General features: G+C 38.4%; 1 non-coding gene across 1 annotated transcript; it reads left to right on the top strand.

The window, feature by feature from the left end:
* Nucleotides 1–709: 709 nt before the first annotated feature.
* On the top strand, nt 710–813 carry LOC112700113 (small nucleolar RNA R71). The gene has a single exon (XR_003153034.1). It is a non-coding gene; the product is annotated as a small nucleolar RNA R71 (small nucleolar RNA).
* The last annotated feature ends 18,203 nt before the right edge of the window (nt 814–19,016 follow it).

The following is a 19,016-nucleotide window of genomic DNA, read 5'->3' as shown; positions in this document are numbered from 1 at the left end:
GTTAGAATTTACTTCTTCCTTAAAAGCTTTCAAATCGGTTATGTCTTGACTCATGGTTGCAAGCATTCCTTCTATCCTGTTTAATTGATCTTGAAATTGTTGGTTCGGATTGGATTGGTCAGATTGGTTATTTTGGCCATGATATGGTGGTTGGGAGTAAGTGTTTTGTGTGGCTTGGTATGATCTTTGGTTGGAGTTTTGGTATGTGGAATTATTGTGTTGGTTGTGGTTATAAGGTTTGTGGTTTTGTGGTTGGGTTTGCTGGTTTCCCCACCCAAAGTTTGGGTGGTTTTTCCATCCTGGGTTGTAAGTGTTGGAATGTGGATCATATGATTGCCTTTGTTGGTTTCCCACATAGTTAGCCTCTTCCCAATCATTTCCTTCAATGCTTACTTCCTCTTGATCTTGTGTGTGTATTGCAGCCACTTGCTTTGTGTCTAATTTCCTGGTGAGCTCTGCTAGTTGCTTGGCAAACACCTTGTTTTGGGCTAGGATTGTATCAACATGGTTCAGCTCCATGACTCCCTTAGTGTTGTGCCTCTCTGAAGCATAGTAGTACTCATTCTCAGCCACTGTCTCAATCACTTCAATGGCTTCTTCCACAGTCTTTTTTCTGTTCAATGAACCTCCTGATGAATGGTCTACAGCCTTCCTTGATTCATAAGAAAGTCCATCATAGAAAATATGCAATTGCACCCAGTCAGGAAACATGTTTGGTGGGCATTTCCTTGTCAACTCTTTGAACCTCTCCCATGCCTCGTAGAGCGTCTCACCATCTTGTTGTCTAAAAGTCTGAACCTCAGATCGAAGCCTATTGACCTTTTGTGGGGGGTAGAAACGTGCCAGAAACTTGCTCTCCACCTCATCCCAGGTTGTTAGGCTGTCCCTTGGGAATGATTCCAGCCACTTAGCTGCCTTGTCCCTAAGTGAAAATGGGAACAAGAGCAGTTTATAGGCATCTTCCTGGACTCCATTGGACTTCACAGCGTCGCAAATTCTTAGGAATTTGGTGAGATGTTGGTTTGGATCTTCATTAGCACTTCCACCAAATGAACAATGATCCTCCACCAATGATATGAGCTGTGGTTTGAGTTCAAAATTGTTGGCCTGAATGGGTGGTTTCTGAATGCTACTACCACAATTCCCAGAGGTTGGGTTTATGTATGAACCAAGAACCCTCCTCTCAGGAATGACATTGTTTCCATCAACCCTCTCATGGTTGTGAACTTCTCTATCCATGTTGAGATCTAGAGCTTCTTCAAAGTTGTCCTCAGATTCTCCTTCAAATTCTTCTTCTCCCAGTACCCTCTTCCTTCTTGCTTCCCTTCTAAGTCTATGAAGGGTCCTCTCTGGTTCGGTATATGGAGGAGTTGATGTCTCTCCTCTCCTACCTGTCATACAAGAGCACACCACAAGCAACAAACAAGTTGAATACTCTTGGTTAATGGAAGAGTATGGTTAGAGCAGTTGAGGAATTAATTCAAATAGTTAGTGGGTCAGTGAGTTAGTTGCTTGAAATAAAAGGCATAAGAAAGAAAAAGCAAATAACAGAGTGTGCAGAAATTAAATTCAACAAGTAACTTGAACTAAATTAACAAAACAAGAAAAATGCTCAATCTAGTTAACTTCCAATTTGAGAATTGTCAATCAAAAACCAATCCCCGGCAACGGCGCCATAAACTTGATCTAGCCATAACTTGATAGCTACGATTTAGGAAATTGCACAATCGGCAAAATTCCTTCCGGCAAGTGCACCGGTTATCGTCAAGTAAAAACTCACAATAGAGTGAGGTCGAATCCCACAAGGATTGGTTGAATGAGCAATTCGGATTAGAAGTTTGTTCTAGTTGAGCGGAATCAAGATGAGAATTGCAGAATATTAAATTGCATGAATTAAAGAGCTAGAAATTAAATTGCTGAAATTAAAAGGGATGGGGGTGATTGCATGAAATTAAATTGCTAAATGTAAAGAGAAAGGGATAGATCAAAAATGGGGAGTTCATTGGGTATTAGGAGATATTGAGATCTCCGAATCAAAACATTTTCATCTCTTCCTCAACCAATGCATTCATTGAATCTTGCTTGGCAATCTTATATGATTGGATCCCAATTCCTTTGCTCACCAATTCTCTCTAAAAACAAACAAATTCCCAATCCCTTGGTTTAAATGTTCATAAGAAGAGATGATGCTCGATCACTGATTATACCACACAGTTTCATGGACCACAATTTGGTAGGATTACATGTCACAATATCCATCCAAACCCCAATCCAATTCACTGTGAGAAAGCTTCTCTAGCATGAATCCTCCATTCCTTTCCCAAGGTTCCGAAGGATTCCAATTATGGGTAATTTCTTTCCCAAGACAACTACCCAATGGAATTAGATCGAGAAGCTTTCTAACAAAATTCAAGAGAAAAGATTGAAGAAGAAGATAAAACTATTATTGATTTATTGAATTACAATAGAGCTCCCTAACCCAATGAAAAGGGTTTAGTGATTCATAGCTCTGAATTCAATTACAAAATATGAAAAGTTCTAAAGTGTCAAAAGTGCTAACTAACTTCAATTCTATCCTATTTATACACTTTCTAAATTGAGCTTCTGTTGTGTTTCTTGGGCTTTGAGGCCTTTCCTTGATTTCCTTTTGCTTTTTATGGTCCATAATCCTGATGAGGCTGTGATCCAATTCTGTAACATTCATTGAGCAAACTTAGTGATAAACAAGTAATGACACAAGACTCAACAAATTGAAGTTCCAGACTCATCAATTCTTCAGGCCCAATCCCATAAACCATGATATTCAATTGGGTTTCATACCATAATAGGTTTAAGTTAATATTTGTGCTCAAATGCTAACATAAACCTCAATATAATTGGCCCAGAAACCCTTTCAAAGAGTGGCGTTTAAGTTGAAGTTTAAGTTTCAGTTTAAGGTTAAACTGAAACTTAAACGTGGAATTGGAAGAAAGCAACCCAGGAGGGTAATTGATCGAACACGTTTAAGCTTCAGTTTAAGGTTAAACTGAAGCTTAAACGTGGAAATGAAGATTGCAACCCTGGAGGCAATTCTTGGTCGAACATGTTTAAGCTCCAGTTTGAGGTCAAACTGGAGCTTAAATGTAACAACCCTAATTTTCGAGTACGCGAGATCTTTTCTGAAAGTACGAATTTCTCCGGAAGATCAGTAAAGGGAACACCTCTGTTATATCATCAAGCATCTCAACCCTCATTATCATTATGTCATCCTTAAGCTAGAACCTCCTTTGAGGCAAGCTCGATAATGCAATTGCGAAGAACCTAGTTTTTGAACCGTATCGGTTGGCAGTTTTGATTCTGACTTTCGTAAATAGTCTCAGTTTGACGAACCGGACTCGATTCATGAGAGGATAGGGATAATAGTATAATATTATCATTATATTAGTATTAGAAAATTCTTGAATGATATTATAAGGTTACCTGGTCAGTTTTTGTTAAAAACAGAAAATCGGTTTAACCGGGTTTACGGTTTACTGGTGCAGCTTAGCATCAGCACTCTCTGATGAATTTAGCAATGCTAAGGCCTCATTATACATGTTCTATTCTCATAATAAATATGTTACTAGTGTCATTTATGCTAGTAGCTCAGAAAATAATTTTTAGAGATGTTTTTACGAGTGTTCCGATACACCTAGTTTTAGTAGTTGTACACTAGAGATATTTTAATATTATTTTAATCCACCTCCAAGCCAACCAATCACAACTCACCCTACACCCCCAAAACCCCCAAGGCTGCCTCATTTGCTCATTGTGGCCGAAAATCACCAAGAGAAAAAGGAGAGAAAGTTCTTGGTTCATAAATCTTCAAAGCTTGATTTCTTCTGAACTAAAACTCAAATCAAAACTCCGATTTCACCAAAATGATCCTCTCTTCTTCCTCTACATAACCATATAACATATCAAGGCTGGAAATAAGGTGAGATGGCTGTCTCCCTCCCTCTTCAATTCGGTTTTCAAGGAAAACCATGCAAAACATGTGTTTTCTTGATGTTTTTCCTTAGGAATCATGCTTAACTTGACTTGAGGGCCAAGAAACGTGACTTTCCAGAAAGTCTAAGGTTAGAAATCACTTCCTAACATGCTGAGTGAGATTTGGTTAGTTGAGGGTTTTGGATTTAAAGTTGTTCTTGATGTGATTTAGGAGGGAAAAGTGCTAAAGGACCACCTGAAAGCCTAACTGAATTAGGAGCAGCAAAACCAGGTAGGGTTTGATGAATTTAATCTTGCTTGATTGTGTTTGAGTTGTTTAATTATGATATGGTTTGGCTGTGCTTGAAGTTGATTGTTTATATGAGTGATTCTTGTTGAAAGTTTGTTGAAAATTTGATGAAACTTGATGATATTTAAGCTATGAATGTTGTTCTTGAGGGCTGCTGGAAAACGAAACCCTAGGCCTTAAATTGGGGTTCAATTTGTGTTAAAATCATGTAGAAAAGATGGGGTTTTAGTGGCTGGGAATTTATTTTTAATTTTGGTAAAAATCGGTTGCTGAAAAGATTGAAAAACGAGTAAAAACAGAGAAAGAATTTGAAGAATATATGAAGAACATGAAGAACACTTTGAGTGTGGTGAAGAACAATGAAGAACATCTTTTTGATTCACAAAAGGGCAAGGAAGTAATTATTTTGGTGTTTGAGGGGTTATTTTGTAATTTCTGAAAGTTAGGGTGGTTAAAGTAGAAATATTAAAAGTTACGGGTGGTAAAAAGTGAATTTTAAAGGTTAAAGGTTAAAGTAAAGTTAATTTTCGAAAATATATTAATAAAATAATAAATAATAATAAAATATTAAATAATAATATTTAATTAAAAATAATATTTTAATAAAAATAATAAAATAATGCGAAAAAGGCAGTTTTCTGTAAAAGCTTTAGAAAGACAACTTTAAGTGCAGAATCTCATAATTACCTTCATAAAACACTTAGGGAGTGGTAAGAACATATTAGTGAGGCAAAGATAAATAAAGGATAAAAAGTTGAAGAAAAGACAAAAATCGAAGAAAAAGTCTGTAAAGTTTTAATGACAGAAAAACAGACAGACATTAGTGAACGAACTAGGGCAACATAGTTAGTCCTTGAGTTGCGACTAGGGTTAGGTATAATATGAAAAGTTAAACTGTTTCAGTATAGACTTAATGAACCTATACTTGGGACAAGCTAACTATTCATACCGAAATTTACATAAGCTTTAAATACATACGTTAAGCAGAGAAGTCAGAGCAGAATAAAGTAACACAGAGAACATAGTAACCAGAACAGAGTAAAGAGATACGAAGGGAAAAGAGTAATATGATAAAGAGAAATGGTTTGAGCCAAGCTTTTGTACAAGTGAAAGATGTAAAGTTTGTATAGTATGGTTGAATAAAGAAAGAGAGAGGTATTGTATAAGAACATGTAACTGGAGATGAATAATGAGAATGATAACTTATGATGACAATTACACTGATTCTGTTGAGGAAAAGTATTCAGTTTATGAAATTGTTGGCAAGGACGTGGGTTTTGTCCCGCTTGCATATTTATGATTATAAAAGAGAATAAAAAGCAGAGGACCTGTTGAAAGGTCATTGTTGCTTGAGGCAACCCAAGAGATATTTAGTTGTTGCTTGAGGCAACCCAAGAGATGTGTTTATTCATTTGTTGCGTTATGGCAACTCCTGAGATATTTGTGTGATGATCTGCTGCATGAAGGCAGTCAGATAGATGGTGGTGCGACCACTGAGAACACTTTCCTGCGGTACAGATCCATATTTTATTTCTGTAAGGCAGAGGGGTTATTTCCTGCTACAGAGTACTGTGATCACCTGTTCCATTTCTGTAGTGGCAGAGGGGTTATTTCCTGTATACAGAAGGTAGTTCGGCATACGTCCCTGCAGTGGCAGATGTGTTATTTCCTGCGTGCAGTGGACCCTGTGGTGGCAGAGGGGTTATTTCCTGTACACAGGGGTATAGCCAATAGGAAAGCCTTATCCAGACAGAGGTTGCTGGATAACGTCGGGAGCGGGTTAGTAACCGACAGATGAGCTCATTACTTGCACTAGGGCTAGACATGCATCATTCTTGTCTGCGCATTATTCTCTATTGCATTCCTTTCTGTGTGTGACCTATTTCTTTGTGTTTGTCTGCTTGTATGCTATTTCTATGTTTTATTATCTTGTATTCTTTTGTTTGTGTTCTACTTTCTATCGTCTCTACTTTCTCTTTCTGTCTTTATCTTTCGTTTACTGCTTCGCTATATTCTATTATTCGTCTACTAATCGACCCCAAATAAATGAACGTAACTAATAACCCCGACCCTACTAAGAACTCCCCAGTTCTTACCCCTTCTCTCTCCCTTCCCCCTTCAGATGGAAGTAAGAGTACCTTACCGTAGTTCGCTGATGATGGTTCAGCAAAGAGGATTCTGAGTCTAGGGTGAATCTCGTTATCTGATTATATGTATATATTGTGAGACCAGCCAACGTCTGCACCCCGTTCGTATGCATACTTTAACCTAAATCCTGTGTACGAGATTCCTATTGTGTGGCTACTTCATGAGGTACCAGAGAGACGTCCTGTGGAAAAGTCTGATCGTGCAGAAGAGTAGCAGATGATGTTCTATCTTTTGATGACGTTCCACCTGACTTGAGTTGTGAAGACTTAGAATGTACTTTCCCTCGCTTTAGTAGTTTAGAGGGACTAGGTGAGTAGAGAGTCTAGGCTAGCCTAGGCGCCAGCTTAAGGACTCCTTGAACAGGTCAGGGCCTAGGATGTTGTATGTATATATATGTATATAGTTATTATCTAGCTATATCTAGGGGTGTTCTAACTAAAGGTCTATACTCTAACAAAGGCTGGATAAATGAATGTTGCTAGCTACTCGTGATGTATTTATGTGTGGTTGTTTATAACTGTTTTATCTGTTATTACTTGTGAATTGATTATGAGTGATTCCGTCTATTAATTCAAACATTTCAAAAAAAAAATAAAAATACTTCGCAAATTAACTACGTTTTTAACAACGAATCAGGCTCATATGATAAATAATAGATAATAATTAGGAAGACAAATTGGTAGCGCTCAGTTTTCGGTATGATCTAGACATATTGAAAATTGGGTCGTTACAATTTGGTATCAGAGCAGTTCGTTCCCAGTAGAGCCTGGGGAGTGGACTGACTATGCTTCATTGCATACTCTGTTGTGTGTCTCATGCGTATAGGATATCCCAGTGATATATGTTGCATGATTGTTTCTGTGTTTTCATTTTGGGAATGTTCACACTTGACTTGAAGTGTTAAGACTGATCACCTTAATAATGATTGTTTGGTGTGAACGGGACCACGACGGGATCACAGAGACAAGGCGTACGAGAAGGAATTCCTAATATTAACTACGAGAGGGAACAGGAAACGTTTATGGCTACCTTGAACAACGTGGCTGAAGTAGAGCGTGAAGCTGCTGTAGCAGTGGCTAGGGCTGTTGAATGTCTCAGAGTGAGAAATGGGGACGAGAATGAATACGGAGAAGATAGTGGGAATGATAAGAATAATTTAGGGCATCCTGAAAGACCTATGACCCTTGCAACCTTTCTGAAGGTTAATCCGCCTAAGTTCAAGGGTACACTCATTGCGACTGACGCTGATAACTGGTTTCGAGGTATTGAACGATCACTGAGAGCGCAGCATGTTCCGGAAGGACAACACGTGGAGTTTGCTACTTATATGCTCGAGGGGGAAACTGAGTACTGGTGGCAGGGGATACAACGACTGCTACAACAGAATGAAAATGACATTCCTTAGGATATCTTTAGGGACGAATTTTATAAAAAATATTTTCCGGGAGCAGCACGAGATGCTAGGAAGATAGAGCTTATGCAGTTGAAACAAGGGGATATGACTATTGCTGAGTATGCCCGTAAGTTTGATGACTTGTGTTGTTTCTCCAAGATTTGTCAAGGGGATCCTGCTGACCTTGAAGAATGGAAGTGCTTGAAGTTTGAAGGAGGCCTTTGTGTTGATCTGATGAGTTCAATAGTTTCGCTGGAGATACGTAATTTTGCCGAATTAGTCAACAAGAGCAAGTTAGTGGAAGAATGTAGTAAGAAAGTGACTGTGGCTAAAGTGAATCGCCAAGGATTTCCAACAAGGCACCTTAGCAATCATCGGACAGCTGGGAGAAGGGTGCATTTCAAAGCACGTGGTATACGACAGCGTAAGAACCTACAAGTTGGTAACATTACTGATCGCCATATGGGTAAGAATGGAGGTAAGGTAAGGCAAGGTAATGGTAAACGAGCCCATCAGGCTTACATAAACACTGCATGTAAGTAATGCGGAAAAAAGCATGATAACAGGTTTTGCCAGTTTGGATCACCTAAGTGCTATGCTTGTAGAGAACTTGGACATATTACCAAGGATTGTCCAAAGGGATTTACTCGAAATCCAGTTAGCACTCAACAACAAGGACGAGTGTTTGCTATCACTATTGACGATGTTGTGCAATCGAACACCCTTATTCAAGGTCAGGTTATGTCAAGAATCGATTTCTAACTGTACTGTAAGATTTGGGTGCATTGCATTCTTTATTTCTCTAACTATTGCTCACGAGTTAGGATTATATTTCTTTAAATTGAATTTTTACTTGATTTTCCATACACCTGCATCCCAAAATGTTTTGACTGGTTTTAGTGTGCCTGCAAGTACCGTTCACTATTAGGAACAGAACTTTTATACACGATCTAATCTGTTTATCTCCATCTGGTTTAGAAGTTATTTTAGGATTAGATTGGTTATCTAAGTATCATGTTTTCCTTGATTATTTTAAAAGAACTGCTGTTATCCCATCTGATAGTCTATGTACTAAACCATTTCTGTCCCACACCTTATATCTGAATTCTATAAGAGTTACCTTAGGCGGGAGTGATTGTGAGGGATACGTTCTGTTAGCGGCTAGCTCGAATGATAGTGAATTAAGCTTAGAACGAATCCACATGGTGAAAGAATTTCCTGATGTTTTCTTGGACGACATACCTGAGTTTCTTCCTCAGCAAGAGATAAAATTCAGCATTGATCTAGTACCTGGAACCGGACCGATTTTCATAGCACCGTACCGGATGTCACCATTGCTCGCAGAGCTGAAGAAGCTATGAGATAGGATCGTAGTGGCCTATGGAGGTACAAGAACAGAATTTGTGTGCCTAACTCTGGAGAATTGCAACAAAAGATTCTTACAGAAGCTCATCAAAGCAGACTTTCTATGCATCTTGGAGTGACGAAGATGTATCGAGATTTGAAACAAATATTCTGGTCGCCGGACTTAAAGAAAGAAGTAGTTGATTATGTCTCAAGATGTTTAACCTGCCAGAAGGTGAAGGTGGAACATCAAAAGCCGTCAGGAACCCTGCAACCCTTAGAAATACCACAATGGAAATGGGAGTAGATTTCTATGGATTTTGTCACAGAATTGCCAAGGACCTCAACTGGACACGATGCCATCTGGGTAATTGTGGACAGGTTGACAAAGTCAGCGCACTTCCTTCCGATTCGAGTTTACTATACTTTAGAAAGGCTGGAACGAATATATATTCAAGGAATCGTACGACTACATGGGATACCTTCGTAAATTGTCTCAGATCGAGTTTCGAGGTTTACTACTAGATTTTGGGGAGCTTTTCAGAAAGCGTTGGAAACAGAATTGCACACGAGTATAGCATACCATCCTCAGATAGACGGACAATCAGAGCAGATAATCCAGACGTTAGAAGACATGTTACGATCATGTATGATAGACAACCAAAGCAGCTGGGATAAGTATTTGCGGTTGATCAAATTTGTCTATAACGACAGTTTCCAATAAAGTATCGGGATGGCACCATATGAAGCTCTCTATGGAAAAAGATGTCGGACACCATTGTGTTGGAATGACGATGGAGAATTTAGTGTCTTAGGTCCAGACTTAGTGCAAGAAACTACTGAGAAGATAAAGGGTATTCGCCAGAAGATCCAGACCGCACAGAGCCGTCAAAAGAGCTATGCCGATAATAGACGTAGACCCTTAGAGTTTAGTGAGGGAGATCATGTCTTTCTAGAAATAACTTCGATTACTGGAATAGGTAGAGCCCTTAAGACTAAAAAGCTTAACCCACGATACATAGAACCTTTCCAAATACTTAAAAGAGTCGGTCTAGTAGCTTATCAAATAGTCCTTCCTCCTTATTTATCAAACCTTCATGATGTTTTTTTTTATGTCTCGCAACTTAAGAAATATATTCCTGACAAGAGTCACGTTTTACAACCAGAGACAGTACAGTTACGAAATGATTTGACATATCAAGCATCACCATTTCAGATCGTAGAAAGAAGTGATAAGCAGCTGAGAGGCAAGACTGTTCGCTTAGTCAAAGTAGCTTAGCGACAAAGAGAAGAAGAAGAGCACACTTGGGAACTGGAAGATAAGATGAAAGCTAATTACCTGCATCTATTCTCAAGTAATTGAAATTTTGAGGGCAAAATTTTCTTTTAGGAGGGTAGAATGTAACAACCCTAATTTTCGAGTACGCGAGATCTTTTCTGAAAGTACGAATTTCTCCGGAAGATCAGTAAAGGGAACACCTCTGTTATATCATCAAGCATCTCAACCCTCATTATCATTATGTCATCCTTAAGCTAGAACCTCCTTTGAGGCAAGCTCGATAATGCAATCGCGAAGAACCTAGTTTTTGAACCGTATCGGTTGGCAGTTTTGATTCTGACTTTCGTAAATAGTCTCAGTTTGACGAACCGGACTCGATTCATGAGAGGATAGGGATAATAGTATAATATTATCATTATATTAGTATTAGAAAATTCTTGAATGATATTATAAGGTTACCTGGTCAGTTTTTGTTAAAAACAGAAAATCGGTTTAACCGGGTTTACGGTTTACTGGTGCAGCTTAGCATCAGCACTCTCTGATGAATTTAGCAATGCTAAGGCCTCATTATACATGTTCTATTCTCATAATAAATATGTTACTAGTGTCATTTATGCTAGTAGCTCAGAAAATAATTTTTAGAGATGTTTTTACGAGTGTTCCGATACACCTAGTTTTAGTAGTTGTACACTAGAGATATTTTAATATTATTTTAATCCACCTCCAAGCCAACCAATCACAACTCACCCTACACCCCCAAAACCCCCAAGGCTGCCTCATTTGCTCATTGTGGCCGAAAATCACCAAGAGAAAAAGGAGAGAAAGTTCTTGGTTCATAAATCTTCAAAGCTTGATTTCTTCTGAACTAAAACTCAAATCAAAACTCCGATTTCACCAAAATGATCCTCTCTTCTTCCTCTACATAACCATATAACATATCAAGGCTGGAAATAAGGTGAGATGGCTGTCTCCCTCCCTCTTCAATTCGGTTTTCAAGGAAAACCATGCAAAACATGTGTTTTCTTGATGTTTTTCCTTAGGAATCATGCTTAACTTGACTTGAGGGCCAAGAAACGTGACTTTCCAGAAAGTCTAAGGTTAGAAATCACTTCCTAACATGCTGAGTGAGATTTGGTTAGTTGAGGGTTTTTGGATTTAAAGTTGTTCTTGATGTGATTTAGGAGGGAAAAGTGCTAAAGGACCACCTGAAAGCCTAACTGAATTAGGAGCAGCAAAACCAGGTAGGGTTTGATGAATTTAATCTTGATTGATTGTGTTTGAGTTGTTTAATTATGATATGGTTTGGCTGTGCTTGAAGTTGATTGTTTATATGAGTGATTCTTGTTGAAAGTTTGTTGAAAATTTGATGAAACTTGATGATATTTAAGCTATGAATGTTGTTCTTGAGGGCTGCTGGAAAACGAAACCCTATGCCTTAAATTGGGGTTCAATTTGTGTTAAAATCATGTAGAAAAGATGGGGTTTTAGTGGCTGGGAATTTATTTTTAATTTTGGTAAAAATCGGTTGCTGAAAAGATTGAAAAACGAGTATAAACAAAGAAAGAATTTGAAGAATATATGAAGAACATGAAGAACACTTTGAGTGTGGTGAAGAACAATGAAAAACACCTTTTTGATTCACAAAAGGGCAAGGAAGTAATTATTTTGGTGTTTGAGGGGTTATTTTGTAATTTCTGAAAGTTAGGGTGGTTAAAGTAGAAATATTAAAAGTTACGGGTGGTAAAAAGTGAATTTTAAAGGTTAAAGGTTAAAGTAAAGTTAATTTTCGAAAATATATTAATAAAATAATAAATAATAATAAAATATTAAATAATAATATTTAATTAAAAATAATATTTTAATAAAAATAATAAAATAATGCGAAAAAGGCAGTTTTCTGTAAAAGCTTTAGAAAGACAACTTTAAGTGCAGAATCTCATAATTACCTTCATAAAACACTTAGGGAGTGGTAAGAACATATTAGTGAGGCAAAGATAAATAAAGGATAAAAAGTTGAAGAAAAGACAAAAATCGAAGAAAAAGTCTGTAAAGTTTTAATGACAGAAAAACAGACAGACATTAGTGAACGAACTAGGGCAACATAGTTAGTCCTTGAGTTGCGACTAGGGTTAGGTATAATATGAAAAGTTAAACTGTTTCAGTATAGACTTAATGAACCTATACTTGGGACAAGCTAACTATTCATACCGAAATTTACATAAGCTTTAAATACATACGTTAAGCAGAGAAGTCAGAGCAGAATAAAGTAACACAGAGAACATAGTAACCAGAACAGAGTAAAGAGATACGAAGGGAAAAGAGTAATATGATAAAGAGAAATGGTTTGAGCCAAGCTTTTGTACAAGTGAAAGATGTAAAGTTTGTATAGTATGGTTGAATAAAGAAAGAGAGAGGTATTGTATAAGAACATGTAACTGGAGATGAATAATGAGAATGATAACTTATGATGCAATTACACTGATTCTGTTGAGGAAAAGTATTCAGTTTATGAAATTGTTGGCAAGGACGTGGGTTTTGTCCCGCTTGCATATTTATGATTATAAAAGAGAATAAAAAGCAGAGGACCTGTTGAAAGGTCATTGTTGCTTGAGGCAACCCAAGAGATATTTAGTTGTTGCTTGAGGCAACCCAAGAGATGTGTTTATTCATTTGTTGCGTTATGGCAACTCCTGAGATATTTGTGTGATGATCTGCTGCATGAAGGCAGTCAGATAGATGGTGGTGCGACCACTGAGAACGCTTTCCTGCGGTACAGATCCATATTTTATTTCTGTAAGGCAGAGGGGTTATTTCCTGCTACAGAGTACTGTGACCACCTGTTCCATTTCTGTAGTGGCAGAGGGGTTATTTCCTGTATACAGAAGGTGGTTCGGCATACATCCCTGCAGTGGCAGATGTGTTATTTCCTGCGTGCAGTGGACCCTGTGGTGGCAGAGGGGTTATTTCCTGTACACAGGGGTATAGCCAATAGGAAAGCCTTATCCAGACAGAGGTTGCTGGATAACGTCGGGAGCGGGTTAGTAACCGACAGATGAGCTCATTACCTGCACTAGGGCTAGACATGCATCATTCTTGTCTGCGCATTATTCTCTATTGCATTCCTTTCTGTGTGTGACCTATTTCTTTGTGTTTGTCTGCTTGTATGCTATTTCTATGTTTTATTATCTTGTATTCTTTTGTTTGTGTTTTGCTTTCTATCGTCTCTACTTTCTCTTTCTGTCTTTATCTTTCGTTTACTGCTTCGCTATATTCTATTATTCGTCTACTAATCGACCCCAAATAAATGAACGTAACTAATAACCCCGACCCTACTAAGAACTCCCCAGTTCTTACCCCTTCTCTCTCCCTTCCCCCTTCAGATGGAAGTAAGAGTACCTTACCGTAGTTCGCTGATGATGGTTCAGCAAAGAGGATTCTGAGTCTAGGGTGAATCTCGTTATCTGATTATATGTATATATTGTGAGACCAGCCAACGTCTGCACCCCATTCGTATGCATACTTTAACCTAAATCCTGTGTACGAGATTCTTATTGTGTGGCTACTTCATGAGGTACCAGAGAGACGTCTTGTGGAAAAGTCTGATCGTGCAGAGGAGTAGCAGATGATGTTCTATCTTTTGATGACGTTCCACCTGACTTGAGTTGTGAAGACTTAGAATGTACTTTCCCTCGCTTTAGTAGTTTAGAGGGACTAGGTGAGTAGAGAGTCTAGGCTAGCCTAGGCGCCAGCTTAGGGACTCCTTGAACAGGTCAGGGCCTAGGATGTTGTATGTATATATATGTATATAGTTATTATCTAGCTATATCTAGGGGTGTTCTAACTAAAGGTCTATACTCTAACAAAGGCTGGATAAATGAATGTTGCTAGCTACTCGTGATGTATTTATGTGTGGTTGTTTATAACTGTTTTATCTGTTATTACTTGTGAATTGATTATGAGTGATTCCGTCTATTAATTCAAACATTTCAAAAAAAAAATAAAAATACTTCGCAAATTAACTACGTTTTTAACAACGAATCAGGCTCATATGATAAATAATAGATAATAATTAGGAAGACAAATTGGTAGCGCTCAGTTTTCGGTATGATCTAGACATATTGAAAATTGGGTCGTTACATTAAACGTGAAAATGAGAAGGCAACCCTGGAGGAGCAAAAACGCCGAACACGTTTAAGCTCCAGTTTGGGGTCAAACTGGAGCTTAAACGTGGGAATGAAGAAGGTAGCCCAGGAGTGTGAATGTCGAACACGTTTAAGCTCCAGTTTGAGGTCAAACTGGAGCTTAAACGTGGAAATGGCTTCCTGGTGCATAATATGGTTCGAACACGTTTAACCTCCAGTTTGAGGTCAAACTGGAGGTTAAACGTGGAATCACTCCCTTGGTGCCATTCTCATTCTGGCGTTTAACCTTCAGTTTGAGGTTAAACTGGAGGTTAAACGCCAGTTTCCTCTTTTCTCAGCTTTCATGATTCTGGCGTTTAACCTTCAGTTTAACCTTAAACTGAAGGTTAAACGCCACTTTCAGCATTTGGTGCCTTCCTTATTCTGGCATTTAACTTCCAGTTTAAGGTTAAACTGGAGGTTAAACGCCACTTTCAACATTGTACTCCACATGTGATCTTCAAGCTTCCTTTATTGATTTTGTTGCTTCCTTGCCTAGCCTCTTCTTCCCTGAAATCATCCACACAATTGCATCAAAGTCTTGCAAAATTTCATGAGAATTCTTCCATTCATAGCATTCAAGTAATATAACTAAAAACTCATGGAATTTGCATCAAAATTACACTGTTTGGATGATTCATTACTTTGTTGTTCATTTAACCATTCTTGGTTACTTTAAGCTCAAGAAAATGCATAAAACAACTAAAACTAACAGAAAAATGCTAGTGAAACTAGCCTAAGATGCCTTGGCATCAAATACCCAGCGGACCAAAGAAAAAGTCATAAACATAGAAAAAAGGGCGATCATCAACAACCCGAGTTGAAAAACAGAATCTCTCGTTAGAAGAAGGAGGGACAAGTTCATAGCTCTTCTCATCACCAGAATTGCTACAGACAATATGAAACTGCCTAAGCTGAGCACAAAACTCAAAATCAGCCAGCGAGATACATAGGAGAACCATGGAGTCCACCCAATCGGCCATACCCACAGGAACCTGGGAAGGCATCTCTACAACGTTATTTTGAGAAGACATGAGGCCAACTAAATCCTACAAAAAAGAAAAGAAGAGGGGATTACTTAAAAACATCTCGGACATGGGTCAAAACGTCTCGACGGACGAATAAACCAAAAAGGGAAAAACCCCAAGACTCAATAGAAGAAGTCTTGGGGCATCCCTTGGAGGCAGTAAACAAGAAGGGTCTTCAAAATCATTTCAACAGTCTACATCTCGGCACTCATCAAAATAAAATCCAGAAAAGAAAGCAAAAGAAGCAAAAAACGCAAAAGGTCCACCCTTCTACAGTTTATCAGTAAAGCATTGCTCCTACAGTTTACTAGCACTACTGCTACAATTTATCAGAACACCAAAAAGGCGCAAACTTTCAAGCAAAAATCATCAGCCAAGGCACAAACAGAAACGGCGGCAACATGCAAAAGAAAAAGATTCAAGCAAACAAGAAAAAGGTACACACCAAAAAACGAAGAAAAATTCCAGAGCATGCAACAAAGTCAAGCACGATAAAAACAGAAAAATCCAAACTTTCTCCAATAAGAAGATCAAAAGGAAAACTTCATCGCAAATGCCAAAAAACAAAATACGAAATGAGACTAACCTGGAGATGAAAGAAGCTTTGAGGAAGAGTGGAAGCGCAGGGATAAAGGCTGCCCAGAAGAACACCAAGCGACGCCACAAACACAAGAAAGAAGAGGAGCAAGCGAAAGACAGAGAGCAGATGAGAGAAACAGAAAAACGAGAGAGTAAAGGGAGGAGTTACGGAGAAGAAGTGAAGAAGAGAAACCGTTTTTTGATTGAGAGATTCAAAATAAAATCCAAGAGAGAATGGGGCAATTAAATGCCAATTAAATGCAGATGTTAAAACCGCTTGCGTTCCCAAAAAAGCGCTAATACAAAAGCGCGCACTTTTAGAGGAAAACGTTTTACATTCAAAAAAGACTCTACAAAGAAAAGGAATCGACAAAATGCTTGAGTTCGACTTCACTTAAGAAGGACCGAAGTCAAGGACTCAACCTCCAAAGGAAGAACTGAGCTCAAGCAGGGGCATTGTTCATACCCTGGGTCGAGCTGACCAACCCGGGATGTTTAGCGACAAGGCGACCGACCTCTTCAGGTCAGACTAACCGACTTCTTTTCAAAGAGCTCGGCCAAATCGACAGGAAAGCCCAGTAAAGGGCCCAAACAGAGGAACACGACCCAAATCCTAGGGCAACCCAAGCCTATAGAGATAAAGGCGGTTCCATTGAAGATACGTTGACCTCAACTCAAAGATAAAGATAAGATAAGATAACTAACTTATCTTATCCAAAAGGTCACAACTCACCACTATAAATACACTAGAGCACCCAGGTATAACTCATACTCTGATTCTACTCAATACCTGCTTAATACCCTTGCTAACTTAAGCATCGGAGTCCCTTGCAGGTACCCCCACCCTCCGGGAACGAAGAATCAATAGCACTTTCTGTCCCACGAGTCGGATACATCAGCTCCGGCCGCTATACACCTGCCGGACACGTCGGCTCCGACCAACACAGAAGATCTCGACCGAGATCAACCTACAGTTTCAGGTACCCCTCGGAACAACTAGTACTTTTTTCCCTAAACTAGAACTCTTCATATCTATCTCTTTTGCATAAAAATACATTTTTTTTTCACTATCATTCTCTATAATTCTCATAGACTTTTCTCCCTTACAACTCCCTTTTTCACTTAAACCATGACTCTTTTTCTCACTCTTTTCTTCTCTCAAATTCCTTTTTTAGCCTGTTGTGTTTTAGACTTCTCACATCCTAAAGGCTCTTTTGTGGACTCACGCATTCTCAACTGCTCTAAGTACACTCTTTAGATGATAAGGGTACCAAGCTGATTTTGTTGTCAAGGTTAGTAAAGGAATATATATTAGTGAAACCATCATGAACCACATGCCTATCATATTTCCATGGATGCCCTAAGAATAAATGACAAGCTTTCATAGGTAACATATCATATAGTATTTCATCACTATACTATCCAACAGAAAACTGCACATGTGCTTGCTTTACAACCTTCAAGTCACCAACATCACTCAACCCGTCTAGTTTGTAAGGATTAGGGTGTTTGGTGTATTTTAACTCCAATTTTTCAACTATGGTAGTGCTAGCAACGTTTGTATACTTCTAGCATAAATAATCATAAGTCCAACCTTTCCTCCTAACATTACCTTCATGTGAAAGATATTCTCCCGTTATTCTAGATGATCATCCTTAGCTTGAACACTTAAAATCCGCTTAGTTACAAGAGACTCCTTGCTAACAGCATACTCAACTGCATCATCATTTGTAGCATCTTCCAAATATGACACATCATCACACCCGTTTGGGTCATCAGATTTTGAGACACATCATTCTTCTTTATGATCATTGTCCTTTTATTTAGGCAATCTAAAGTATAATAGCCTAATCCTCGGCAGTTAAAGCATGTAATGTCTCTATGCCTTGAAGATGAGTTACATGTGAAATTAGATGCACTCTTCTTCCTTTATTGGTCTACACTCTTATTCTTTGAATATGGAGCCTTGAAGCCATTCTTCTCTCCGAACTTAGTTCTTTAGAATCCCACCTGGAATCAGGGTTGGAGGAAGCTATCATCTCCTTTTCTCTTTTCTACCTTTCCACTTTTATAGCCATATTCACCAAATCTTTCACTTGCACATACTGATGAAGCTCAACGACATTTGCAATGTCGCAGCTCAAGCCACTTAGGGAATGTGCCATAGTAGCTTTGAGATCCTCTTCAATATTGGCCTTAATTAGTAACATCACCATCTCTTTATGATATTTTTCTACATACTTAGAGCCTTGATACAACTTTTGGAGCTGTTGATGTAGCTCCCAGTAGTAATAAGATTGTATGAACCACTATCGCATGACCTTCTTTATCTTCTCCCAACATTGAATTGGTGTTTTCCCAATTCGGCTTCTATTTTTCTCTAATTTATCCCACTAAACAAGAGTATCATCTGAAAATTTTATGGCTGCTAACCTCACCTTATTCACCTCGAAATAGTTGTGACATGTGAAAATGTGTTTTACCTTCTTTTCCCATTCTAAGTAAGCCTCAGCATCATTTCTGCCTTTAAATTTCAGAATGCATATTTTGATAGCATTGATGTTACTATCAACATCGTTCCATTGCCTATGTCATTTAAAGTTGGATAAAGTATCCCCCTTGGACTCCTTAGATTGGTTGTGAACAAATTCTCGGAAGCGAGGTCTTCTAGGAAAAGATAATGAGTTAATCTTCAAATATATGTCATCAAGATGTTGTTGAATCTTTCAAAGTTTGATAGCGATACCTTGGAGTTAGAACATTAGTTTTGGATCTTGGACCACTTCCTATTTGCCGGTCACAATTT

This window comes from Arachis hypogaea, chromosome 6 (genome assembly GCF_003086295.3).
Source record: "Arachis hypogaea cultivar Tifrunner chromosome 6, arahy.Tifrunner.gnm2.J5K5, whole genome shotgun sequence".
NCBI lineage: Eukaryota > Viridiplantae > Streptophyta > Magnoliopsida > Fabales > Fabaceae > Arachis > Arachis hypogaea.
Note: the sequence above shows the minus strand (reverse complement) of the source record. Positions and strands in the feature narration are given on the sequence as shown.